Here is a 14,537-nt window from a genome sequence, read left to right as displayed (position 1 = left end):
CACGGTCAAACCGTTTGAGATATCAAAAATCCCCTGGCAATTTTGCATCCCCAATGTCTTGAGATCATGCTGACCGAGTTTGGTGGCCATCGGTGGAAAGGCCTAGTAGGAGTATTTCAAATTCCATTGCATGCACTTTTTAGACATCCCTGAACAGCCGACTTCCTGTTTGGCGAAGCACGGACTTTGAGTATGAAATTTGTTCGACCCGATGAGCTCTATATGTGTATGAATTTTGGTGACTGTAGTTCAACCGTTGTGCGTTCCAGAGCCCTTTAAAAGTCGCAATTTTTAACAATGTGCCATGCCCCCCCCAGGTGACCCCCCCATTTCAAAGTCTGTCCGGCCCTGATGGCCGCAAGTTCCAATGTGTGTGCAAAGTTTCAAGAGTTTTCGTGTATGTTAAGGTCCCCGAAATCCCCCAAAACATTGAAAAAAAAAATAAAAAAAAATAAATAATAATAATAATAATTAAAGCTGCAAGCAGCGATGAACGGGCCCTCGCACACGGGCTCACCGCCGACCGGTGGCATTAGGAACACAGCAAATGGTGGGTAGTATGCTTTTAATACAGTAAAAATAGGAGAAATATGTCAAAGTCACTTAAATGTGCCAAATTTCCTGCTGCCAGCTGGTGGCGCTATGCATATAATTGATTATTGGCATGTAGATGTGTTCAGGCCACCACTTTCATCAAACATATGAAGTTTGGTGCAGATTGACCTTGGTATGTTTGAGTTAGTGAAAGATATGATATATCCTGCTGCCAACAGGTGGCGTTATGATAATATCTGAATATTGGCCTTTAGGTGTCTTCAGGCCAGGACTCTTACCAAACCTGTGAAGTTTGAGGCAGATTGGACATTTTATGGCTGAGTTATAACAACTTCTATGTCTATGGCGAAACATCAAACTTTGTCACACCGCCACAGACACGCCCTTTAACGAAAACTCAAGATCTTCACAATTTAACATCTCTAAGGCCTCTAGATCAGAATGACCAAATATAATGTTAATATCATTAAATCTCTAGGAGGAGTTTGATACAAGTCATTTCCTGTTGCCAACAGGTGGCGCTGTGATTATAATAGAATTTTGGCCTTCAGATGTGTTCAGGCCAGGACTCTTATCGAATATGTGAAGTTTGAGGCAAATCGGACATTTTATGGCTGAGTTATAACAAGTTTTATATCCATGGCGAGACCTCGAAATTTGTCAGGACGCCACGGACACACCCTTTACCGAAAACTCAAGATCTTCACAATTTAACATCGCTAAGGCCTTTATATTAGACTGACCGATTTTGGTGTTGATCTGAATAAATTTCTAGGAGGAGTTGGTTGTAGAGTACAGCATGACACTTCCTGTTGCCTGCAGGTGGCGCTATGACTATAACTGAATATGGGCATGTAGATGTCTTCAGGTCAGGAGTGTTATCACACATGTGAAGTTTGGGACAGATCGGGCATTTTATGCCTGAGTTATAGCAACTTCCTTTTTCATGGCGAAGCATCGAAATTTGCCAGGCCGCCACGGACACGCCCTCCGATGAAAACTCTAGATCTTCGCAATTTAACGTCACAAAGGGCTTTAGATTAGACTCACCAAATTTGCCGTTGATCCGAATAAATCTCTAGGAGGAGTTCGTTCAAGTATGACGCCTGAAAATGGCAAAAATTACACAAATTTTGCTAAGAAAATTAAAAATAACCGACTTCCTGTTGGGTGTCAAATTTTGCTCCAAGAGGCTTTTTTGTAGGTATTGGTGAGCTACATGTGTGTACCGATTTTCGTGCATGTACGTGAATCACAACTGAAAGCGCACACCGCGGAACGTGTAAAGGTGGCGCTATCGAGACATTTTGCCACACCCACTTCTGCAACCCATATCAGACGTAAATTTTCGCCAGGTCTGATGTGTGTGCGAAGTTTCATGAGTTTTCGGGCATGTTTAGGTCCTCTAAAATGCGATTCATTTTGGAGAATAATAATAATAATAATAATAATAAACGGAGCAGATCCAATAGGGTCCTCACACCATCTGTGCTCGGGCCCTAATAATCCTTAGAAAAACAATAGGGCCTTCGCCCTTTTGGGCTCGGGCCCTAATAATCCATAGAAAAATAATAGGGCCTTCGCCCTTTTGGGCTCGGGCCCTAATTAAAGCTGCAAGCAGCGATGGTAGGGCCCTCGCACTCGGGCTCACCGCCGACCTGTGGCGAATGGTGGGCACTATGCTTTTAACATAGTAAATTTAGGAGATTTATGTGGAAGTCATTTAGATGTGTCAGATTTCTTGCTGCCACCTGGTGGCGCTATGTGTATAACTGAATATTGGCATGCCGATGTGTTCAGGCCAGCGATTGTATCAAACATATGAAGTTTGGTGCAGCTTGAACATGGCATGCTTGAGTGTAATACATGACATATCCTGCTGCCAACAGGTGGCGCGATTATGGAATATTGGGTTTTAGATGTCTTCAGGCCAGGACTATTGCCAAACATGTCAAGTTTGGTGCAAATTGTACATTGCATGTTTAAGTTAGTGTAAAACAAGTAATTTGCTGTTGCCAGCTGGTGGCGCTATGACTATAACTGAATATTGGCATGTAAATGTATTCAGGCCAGGACTCTTATCAAACATATTAAGTTTGGGGCTGATTGGACATTGCATGCCTGAGTTACAGTAACTTCCTGTTTCATTGCATTAAGAGTATGCTTTAGCACTTAGCTAAATGTTGCTAACATGTTTCTAGCATGTTACTACCCTATTTAACACTTGTTGATATTTTTAAAATGTTGCTGGGCTTCCACAACAGTATTAAACATGTGACTTCCTGTTGCCAGCAGGTGGCACTATGACTATAACTGAATATGGGCATGGGCTTGTGTTCAGACCAGCACTCTTATCAAACATATTAAGCTTGGGTCAGATTGAACATTTTATGCATGAGTTACACTTATTTTTCTTTGTATTAATATCACGCTTTAGCTTTTAGCTAAGTGATGCTAGCATTTTTTACATGATTGTAGCATGATGCTAGCCTATTTTAAACTTGCTAACACTTTTTAATATATTGCTAGGAGTCCGAAACACCATTAAACGTCACTTCCTGTTGTCAGCAGGTGGCGCTGTGACTATAACTGAATATGGGCATGTATATATCTTCAGGCCAGGAGTCTTATCAAACATGTGAAGTTTGGGGCTGATTGGACATTGCATGCCTGAGTTACAGTAACTTCCTGTTTCATTGCATCAAGAGCATGCTTTAGCACTTAGCTAAATGTTGCTAACATGTTATAGCATGTTTCTAGCATGTTACTATCCTGTTTAACACTTGTTGATATTTTTAATGTTGGTAGGCATCCACAACAGCATTAAACATGTGGCTTCCTGTTACCAGCTGATGGCGCTATGACTATAACTGAATATGGGCATGGGCGTGTGTTCAGGCCAGGACTCTTATCAAACATGTTAAGTTTGGGGCTGATTGGACATTGTATGCCTGAGTTAAAGTAACTTCTTGTTTCACTGTATTATTAGCATGCTTTAGCATATTAGCTAAGTGTTGCTAGCTGGCTTTACTATGTTTGTAGCATGTTGAATATTAAGTTTGGGTCAGATTCGACATTATATACATGAGTTACAGCAATTTCCTTTTGCATTTGTATTAATAGCATGCTTTAGCTCTTAGCTAAGTGTTTGCTAGCATGTTTTAGCATGTTTGTAGCATGTTGCTAGCCTATTTAAGACTTGTTAACGCTTTACAATATGTTGCTAGAAGTCCGTAACAGTGTTAAACATGTCACTTCCTGTTGTCAGCAGGTGGCGCTATGACTATAACTGAATATGGGCACTGACGTGTATTCAGGACCGGACTGTTATCAAACATGTGAAGTTTGAGGCAGATCGGTCATTGTATGCCAGAGTTATAACAACTTCCTATTTCATGGCGAAACATCAAAGTTTGTCCGGCCGCCACGGATACGCCATTCGACGAAAACTCTAAAGCTTCGCAATTTAACATCGCAAAGGCCTTATGATGACACTCAGCAAATTTGAAGATGATCGGATAAAAACTGTAGGAGGAGTTCGTTAAAGTACGAGGCATGAAAATGGCAAAAACTGCACAAAAATCTTACAGGAAATTCAATATAACGGACTTCCTGTTGGTTTTCGGATGTTGCACCAGGAGACTTTTTTGTAGGTATTGGTGTGTTACATATGTGTACCGAGTTTCGTACATGTATGTGAAACGCAGCTCGAGGCGCACTCCGTTGAAATTTTATAGGTGGCGCTATCGAGGCCATTTTGGCACACCCACTTCTGAAAACCATATCAGATGTAAATTTTCGCCAGGTCTGATGCGTGTGCAAAGTTTCGTGAGTTTTCGAGCATGTTTAGGCCCTCAAAAAGACTTTTCATTTTGGAGAAGAAGAAGCGGAAGAATAATAATAAACGGAGCAATTCCAATAGGGTCCTCGCACTGCAGTGCTCGGGCCCTAATAATAATAATAAACGGAGCAGATCCAATAGGGTCCTCACACCATCGGTGCTCGGGCCCTAATAAGAACCCTTAGAAGAACAATAGGGCCTTCGCCCTTTTGGGCTCGGGCCCTAATTAAAGCTGCAAGCAGCGATGAACGGGCCCTCGCACACGGGCTCACCGCCGACCGGTGGCTTTAGGAAAACAGCAAACGGTGGGCAGTATGCTTTTAATACATTAAATGTAGGAAAAATAGATCAAAGTCACTTAAATGTGCCAAACTTCCTGCTGCCAGCTGGTGGCGCTATGCCTATAACTGATTATTGGCATGTAGATGTGTTCAGGCCAGCACTTTCATCAAACATATGAAGTTTGGTGCAGATTGACCTTGGTATGTTTTAGTTAGTGAAAGTTATGATATATCCTACTGCCAATAGGTGGCGCTATGATAATATCTGAATATTGGTCTTTAGGTGTCTTCAGGCCAGGACTCTTACCAAACCTGTGAATTTTGTGGCAGATCAGACATTTTATGGCTAAGTTATAACAACTTCTATGTCTATGCAGAAACATCAAACTTTGCCAGGCCACCACGGACATGCCCTTTAATGAAAACTCAAGATCTTCACAATTTAACATCTCTAAGGCCTCAAGATCAGACTGACCAAATATAATGTTGATTTAATTGCAATCAATGCAAGGACTTCAGATAATGCCAACTGTGAACCAATATGCTACATTTTCCCTATACTCTGATGATGATGATGATAAGAACATGATTCATGATGATAACAAAATGTTATTATTGCTTGCTTTACGTCCACCACTTCTGCTGAAATGTCATTGTTACCTATCTGTACAATTTTTGTGTAGATATTGCTTTGCTGGTGACTCCTGTTATAAGACATCACTCTTAAGCGCTACATAACTAAGAATCAATAAGGAAGACGGTGCCCAGTTGGCACATGCATTCACAGTAACCCTCTGCTAGTTTGGATTTTAAGTTTACAGAATTGAAAGGGTTAGACTTTAAAATCAACACACAGACACATACACACAAAATATAAAATGTTGCCATCCAGTTTCATTTGTTAACATTAACTATATTAGTTAACATGACCAATAAATAAATAGCATTTATTAATGTTAATTAATATTAAGCTAAAAAAAGTATTCATATATAGTTTATGTACTGTGAATTAACATGAACATGAACACAGTTCATGTGGGTGTACAGCAATACACAATAAAGTGCTCTATAAACGCTCCATTCTTTCAAAATATCTTCAAGTTGAGTATTTTAATGGGGCGATATATATATAACTGATCTTAAAATGGTGGTTTTCAGATGTTTTGAACAGATAACAGAAAAGTTTGTTTTGTTGTCAAAGTTTGTCTTGAAATTTTTAATTATTATAATTTTATATTCAATAAATAACACTATGAAAATATTGTCTATCAATGAAGATAAATTGCTCATGCTAAAAAGTTGTATTTTTTAAAATCTTTTGCTATGTGACTGAATAGGACAAGTTCATAGTACAGTTCAGTAAAAAATAAATAAAAAACAACAACTGCAAAATACAAATAATGAAAGACTTAGTGACCCTTTATATTTTCTCAAAATATCAGACTCTCAAAGATCAGATATATTTATGTAATTACACTACATATGTGCATTTTTTCCTCAAAGATGGTCTGTAGCATGGCTCTCTACTCTGTCACCCTCTCTGCCTCTCACCCCTCCCCCCTGCAATAATGAGCTTCTCTCACCCTGACTGAACGCACACACATACAGTAGAGACATTCACCCAGAGTGACAGCAGGTTTCTGATTTATTTTTTTAATTTTCTTAATTCATTGAAGCTTGTATAAAATTTATATTAACAGCACTTGCTCAGAATGATTAGATCTCTGTGTGAAAAAAGTTGTAAAGAGTTTGGATGCTGCACTTTAAAGATATAAAAAAATTACGGTTATGTTTTTTACTACATCTTTAAAAAATCACCACGTCAACACCATTCAAGATATCCAAAATCAGCTCGCAATTTAACATCTTCAGAATCTTCTCTTCATGTTAAAAAAGTTTGGTGTGAACAGCTGGTTGTTCTTAGAAGGAGTGTGAATTTGTTTACAGCTTGATTTTTCCAAAAATCCACATTCAAATGAAAATAGCCGGCTTCCTGTTGGTCTTAGCTAATGAGTTTGATTTAGAAAGTTGTCCAGATTGATGAGAACAATATATGGACAGAGTTGGTGACTGTAGGAAAAACTAACCCCCCAACTTTTGTCAAAAGATGGCGCTATAGAGTACCTGCTCCACGCCCATTTATGACCTTTTGCCAGTGTCTAACTATCATTAATATTGATGTGTGTGTTGAGTTTCATGAAATTCTAAGCATGTTATCTGCCTCGAAAAGACAGGAATCTAATTTTAAAGTTTGACACGCTGCCATGGCAACAGCATTTGATTTATCATCGACCCCTTTACATATTCTCATCGGCCGTGTTTTGACATTATTTTGATGAAGTTTGAAGATAATCAAGTAAATTTAAGAGGCTGATTTCAAAGGATTTTGAAAATGACACGCTTCCTGCTGCCAGTTGGTGGCGCTATAACTTTGACTCATAATAGTCACATTTATGGAATCGGCATCATACAACGAACAAACTGGTGAAGTTTCATAAGAATCAGGCAATGTGTGCAACAGTAATTAGACACTTCCTGTTTCTCATTTCTCGCCATAACTTTGTCGCCTTGCCACAGCCAAACCGTTCGAGATATCAAAAATCCCCTCGCAATTTAGCATCCCCAATGTCTTGAGATCATGCTGACCGAGTTTGGTGACAATCCTATGGAAACCCTGGGAGGAGTACGTTAAATTCCAGAGCATGCGCTTTTTAAACAGCCCTAAATATCTCACTTCCTGTTGCGTAGAGCCTATGACATAGAGTACAAAAGTTGTTTGGCTCAGTGAGATCTATATGTGTACCGAGTTTCATATCAGTACGTACAAGTATGTGTGCGCAGTACAAATTTTCAAACTGTGTTCCAGGGGGCGCTGTAGAGGCCCTGAACCACGCCCGGGTCCCAGCCTCTGTGGCGTCCTGATGGCCGCAGATTCCGACGTGTGTGCAAATTTTCAAGAGTTTTTGAGTATGTTAAGGCCCCCAAAAGTGCCCGGAAGGTTAAAAAAAAAAATTAAAGCTGCAAGCAGCGATGACCGGGCCCTCGCCGTCTGTGCAGTCGCCATCCCGATAGCATCAGGAAAACGGTGCCCAGTAGGCAAATGCATTCACAGTAACCCTTTGGACTAACCCTAACTGTCTCTCCTCCTCTCTGACTCATTCTCTTACCACCCATCCCCCTCCTTACACTCAGCCACTTACCACACAAACACACACATAGAGTGCAGAGCAGAATGAGATCAGATATGTTTTTTATTTTTATTTTTAATTCGTGGAGTTTTGTATAATTATGAAATGAGTTGTGCTTGATAAGAATGAATAGTTATTTGTATGAAAAAAGTTTCAAAGAGTTAGGATGCTGCACTTTAAATATATAATAAATCATTGAAAATGGAAAATTAAATTCTAAGCACGCTATCTGCCTCAAAAACACAGGAAACAAATATTTGAATGTATTTTTTATTTTTATTTATTTGCCATGGCAACAGCATTTGATGCATCAGGGACGCCTTTACAGACTCGGCCGTGTTTTTACATTATTCTGATGAAGTTTGAATAAAATCGAGTACAAATATATTGTCCGTTGTTCGTTCGTGTTTGTTAGTTCATTAACCATTGTTAACAAAAGAGACCCTATTTTAAATAGTTACCATGTTTTATGATCTACAACCATTTTTAAATATTATTTTAATGATCTATAAGCATCTGTGAAATTATTATAAACAAATATATTAAAAATAAATACATATTAACTTAGTTGATGTATTTTTTTCTCATTCTAATTAAGTGAACTGAGCAGTATAGCGTCATACTTATAAGATTTTTTGTTCTATCAGTGAGAGTGTATATATGTTTTTAAATCATATAATTTTTCCTTAAAAGATAAAAAAAAGATTTAATGCTCTTTAAGCACCTATACAAAACAATTATGTAAAAGTACACTAACAGTACAGTACATATAAACTGATTCTATGGATTATTGCCATTCTTATACACTGACAATGAGCTAAATAGCATTAGAGGTCAAACGATTCCTTATCTTATGAGGACCTCTAGTGTTCATCCCTGGTATTAGAGCTTAAATCTGACAAATTTATATGACACTTTTAATGTTTTTGGGGCCTCTGAGCATGATAACATTTTGAAACTACACGTATTTCCTAAGAATTTCTTGTTCTTTATATGTAAAAAGTTTTGATGAGTTAGAATAATGCAATTTAAAGATATATGAAAATAACTCTTCATCTTTTTTACTGTTACTTTCATAAATCACCACATCAACACCTTTCAAGATATCCCAAACCGGTTCACAATTTAACATCTTCAGCATCTTGGCATCATGTTGACAAAGTTTGGTGTGAACTGTCTGATTCTGCTATGAGTGATATGAAGTTATTCAAAGCTATATTTTTCCAAAAATCCACATTCAAATCAAAATAGCCGACTTCCTGTTGGTCGTAGCTAATGGGTGTAAATTAGAAAGTTGTCCGGCTTGATGAGACCTATATACTGACCAAGTTTGATGTCTGTAGCTACAATTAACCCTCCAACTTTTGTCAAAAGGTGGCGCTATAGAGTGTCTCCAACAAATCACCACATCAACACCGTTCAAGATATCTCAAAGCCGTTCACAATATAGGAAACATTTTCCCTATATTCTGATGATGATAATAAGAACATGTAATTCATGATGATAACAAAATGTTATTATTGCTTGCTTTACGTCCACCACTTCTGCTTCAATGTCATCGTTACCTATCTGTTCAATTTGTGTGTGGATATTGCTTTGCAGGTGACTCCTGTTATAAGACATCACTCTTAAGCGCTACATAACTAAGAATCAATAAGGAAGACGGTGCCCAGTTGGCACATGCATTCACAGTAACCCTCTGCTAGTTTGGATTTTAAGTTTACAGAATTGAAAGGGTTAGACTTTAAAATCAACACACAGACACATACACACAAAATATAAAATGTTGCCATCCAGTTTCATTTGTTAACATTAACTATATTAGTTAACATGACCAATAAATAAATAAATAGCATTTATTAATGTTAATTAATATTAAGCTAAAAAAAGTATTCATATATAGTTTATGTACTGTGAATTAACATGAACATGAACACAGTTCATGTGGGTGTACAGCAATACACAATAAAGTGCTCTATAAACGCTCCATTCTTTCAAAATATCTTCAAGTTGAGTATTTTAATGGGGCGATATATATATAACTGATCTTAAAATGGTGGTTTTCAGATGTTTTGAACAGATAACAGAAAAGTTTGTTTTGTTGTCAAAGTTTGTCTTGAAATTTTTAATTATTATAATTTTATATTCAATAAATAACACTATGAAAATATTGTCTATCAATGAAGATAAATTGCTCATGCTAAAAATTTGTATTTTTTAAAATCTTTTGCTATGTGACTGAATAGGACAAGTTCATAGTACAGTTCAGTAAAAAATAAATAAAAAACAACAACTGCAAAATACAAACAATGAAAGACTTAGTGACCCTTTATATTTTCTCAAAATATCAGACTCTCAAAGATCAGATATATTTATGTAATTACACTACATATGTGCATTTTTTCCTCAAAGATGGTCTGTAGCATGGCTCTCTACTCTGTCACCCTCTCTGCCTCTCACCCCTCCCCCCTGCAATAATGAGCTTCTCTCACCCTGACTGAACGTACACACATACAGTAGAGACATTCACCCAGAGTGACAGCAGGTTTCTGATTTATTTTTTTAATTTTCTTAATTCATTGAAGCTTGTATAAAATTTATATTAACAGCACTTGCTCAGAATGATTAGATCTCTGTGTGAAAAAAGTTGTAAAGAGTTTGGATGCTGCACTTTAAAGATATAAAAAAATTACGGTTATGTTTTTTACTACATCTTTAAAAAATCACCACGTCAACACCATTCAAGATATCCAAAATCAGCTCGCAATTTAACATCTTCAGAATCTTCTCTTCATGTTAAAAAAGTTTGGTGTGAACAGCTGGTTGTTCTTAGAAGGAGTGTGAATTTGTTTACAGCTTGATTTTTCCAAAAATCCACATTCAAATGAAAATAGCCGGCTTCCTGTTGGTCTTAGCTAATGAGTTTGATTTAGACAGTTGTCCAGATTGATGAGAACAATATATGGACAGAGTTTGGTGACTGTAGGAAAAACTAACCCCCCAACTTTTGTCAAAAGATGGCGCTATAGAGTACCTGCTCCACGCCCATTTATGACCTTTTGCCAGTGTCTAACTATCATTAATATTGATGTGTGTGTTGAGTTTCATGAAATTCTAAGCATGTTATCTGCCTCGAAAAGACAGGAATCTAATTTTAAAGTTTGACACGCTGCCATGGCAACAGCATTTGATTTATCATCGACCCCTTTACATATTCTCATCGGCCGTGTTTTGACATTATTTTGATGAAGTTTGAAGATAATCAAGTAAATTTAAGAGGCTGATTTCAAAGGATTTTGAAAATGACACGCTTCCTGCTGCCAGTTGGTGGCGCTATAACTTTGACTCATAATAGTCACATTTATGGAATCGGCATCATACAACGAACAAACTGGTGAAGTTTCATCAGAATCAGGCAATGTGTGCAACAGTAATTAGACACTTCCTGTTTCTCATTTCTCGCCATAACTTTGTCGCCTTGCCACAGCCAAACCGTTCGAGATATCAAAAATCCCCTCGCAATTTAGCATCCCCAATGTCTTGAGATCATGCTGACCGAGTTTGGTGACAATCCTATGGAAACCCTGGGAGGAGTACGTTAAATTCCAGAGCATGCGCTTTTTAAACAGCCCTAAATATCTCACTTCCTGTTGCGTAGAGCCTATGACATAGAGTACAAAAGTTGTTTGGCTCAGTGAGATCTATATTTGTACCGAGTTTCATATCAGTACGTACAAGTATGTGTGCGCAGTACAAGTTTTCAAACTGTGTTCCAGGGGGCGCTGTAGAGGCCCTGAACCACGCCCGGGTCCCAGCCTCTGTGGCGTCCTGATGGCTGCAGATTCCGACGTGTGTGCAAATTTTCAAGAGTTTTTGAGTATGTTAAGGCCCCCAAAAGTGCCCGGAAGTTTAAAAAAAAAAATTAAAGCTGCAAGCAGCGATGACCGGGCCCTCGCCGTCTGTGCAGTCGCCATCCCGATAGCATCAGGAAAACGGTGCCCAGTTGGCACATGCATTCACAGTAACCCTTTGGACTAACCCTTACTGTCTCTCCTCCTCTCTGACTCTTTCTCTACAACCCATCCCCCCTCCTTACACTCAGCCACTTACCACACAAACACACACAGAGAAGAGTGAGATCAGATATGTTTTTTTTTTATTTTCTTTCATTCGTGGAGTTTTATATAATTATGAAATGATCTGTGTTTGATCAGAATGGATAGTTATTTGTATGAAAAAAGTTTCAAAGAGTTAGGATGCTGCACTTTAAATATATAATAAATCATTGAAAATGTAAAAATGAAAATGAAATTCTAAGCATGATATCTGCCTCAAAAACACAGGAAACAAATATTTGAATCTATTTTTTATTTTTATTTATTTGCCATGGCAACAGCATTTGATGCATCAGGGACGCCTTTACAGACTCTCATCGGTTGTTTTTTTTCATTATTCTGATGAAGTTTGAAGAAAATCGAGTACAAATATATTGTTCGATGTTTGTTAGTTCATTAACCATTGTTAACAAAAGAGACCCTATTTTAAATAGTTACCATGTTTTATGGTCTACAATCATTTTTAAATTTTATTTTAATAATCTATAAGAATCTGTGAAATAATTATAAACAAATTAAAAATAAATACATATTAACTTAGTTGATTTTTTGTTTGGCCTTTTTGTATTTGTTTCTCATTCTAATTAAGTGAACTGAGCAGTATAGTGTCATACTTATAAGATTGTTTGTTCTACCAGTGAGAGTGTATATATATGTATTTAAATCATATAATTTTCCCTTAAAAGATAAAAAAAAGATTTTAATGCTCTTTAAGCACCTATACAAAATAATTATGTAAAAGTACACTGACAGTACAGTCTATATCAACTGATTCTATGGATTATTGTCATTCTTATACACTGACAATGAGCTAAATAGCATTAGAGGTCAAACGATTCCTTATCTTATGAGGACCTCTAGTGTTCATCCCTGGTATTAGAGCTTTAATTTGACAAATTTAAATGACACTTTTAATGTTTTTGGGGCCTCTGAGCATGATAACATTTTGAAACTACACGTATATCCTAAGAATTTCTTGTTCTTTATATGTAAAAAGTTTTGATGAGTTAGAATAATGCAATTTAAAGATAAATGAAAATATCTCTTCATCTTTTTTATTGTTACTTTCATAAATCACCACATCAACACCGTTCAAGATATCCCAAAGCCGTTCACAATATAGGGAACATTTTCCCAATATTCTGATGATGATGATAAGAACATGTAATTCATGATGATAACAAAATGTTATTATTGCTTGCTTTACGTCCACCACTTCTGCTTAAATGTCATTGTTACCTATCTGTACAATTTTTGTGTGGATATTGCTTTGCTGGTGACTCCTGTTATAAGACATCACTCTTAAGCACTACATAACTAAGAATCAATAAGGAAAACGGTGCCCAGTTGGCACATGCATTCACAGTAACCCTCTGCTAGTTTGGATTTTAAGTTTACAGAATTGAAAGGGTTAGACTTTAAAATCAACACACAGACACATACACACAAAATATAAAATGTTGCCATCCAGTTTCATTTGTTAACATTAACTATATTAGTTAACATGACCAATAAATAAATAGCATTTATTAATGTTAATTAATATTAAGCTAAAAAAAGTATTTATATATAGTTTATGTACTGTGAATTAACATGAACACAGTTCATGTGGGTGTACAGCAATACACAATAAAGTGCTCTATAAACGCTTCATTCCTTCAAAATATCTTTAAAAATCAAGTTGAGTATTTTAATGGGGCGATATATATATAACTGATCTTAAAATGATGGTTTTCAGATGTTTTGAACAGATAACAGCAAAGTTTTTGTTGTCAAAGTTTGTCTTGAAATTTTTAATTATTATAATTTTATATTTAATAAATAACACTATGAAAATATTGTCTACAATGAAGATAAATCACTCATGCTTAAAAGTCGTATTTTTCTTAATCTTTTGCTATGTGACTGAATAGGACAAGTTCATGGTATAGTTCAGTAAAAAATAAATAAAAAACAACAACTGCAAAATACAAACAATGAAAGACTTAATGACCCTTTATATTTTCTCAAAATATCAGACACTCAAAGATCAGACATATTTATGTAATTAAAGTACATATATGGGCATTTCTAACTCAAAGATGGTCTGTAGCATGGCTCTCTACTCTGTCACCCTCTCTGCCTCTCACCCCTCCCCCCTGCAATAATGAGCTTCTCTCAGCCTGACTGAACGCACATACATACAGTAGAGACATTCACCCAGAGTGACAGCAGGTTTCTGATTTCGTTTTTTAATTTTCATTAATTCATTGAAGCTTGTAGAAAATTTATATTAACACCACTTGCTCAGAATGATTAGATCTTTGTGTGAAAAAAGTTGTAAAGAGTTTGGATGCTGCACTTTAAAGATATAAAAAAAATGACGGTTATGTTTTTTACTACATCTTTAAAAAATTACCACGTCAACACCATTCAAGATATCCAAAATCCGCTCGCAATTTAACATCTTCAGAATCTTCTCTTCATGTTAAAAAAGTTTGGTGTGAATAGCTGGTTGTTCTTAGAAGAAGTGTGAATTTGTTTACAGCCTGATTTTTCCAAAAAAACACATTCAAA

The sequence above is a fragment of the Garra rufa genome, chromosome 10, assembly GCF_049309525.1.
Source record: "Garra rufa chromosome 10, GarRuf1.0, whole genome shotgun sequence".
In the NCBI taxonomy this organism is placed as follows: domain Eukaryota; kingdom Metazoa; phylum Chordata; class Actinopteri; order Cypriniformes; family Cyprinidae; genus Garra; species Garra rufa.
The sequence above is the reverse complement of the archived record's forward strand: the minus strand, read 5'-3'. Positions refer to the sequence as shown.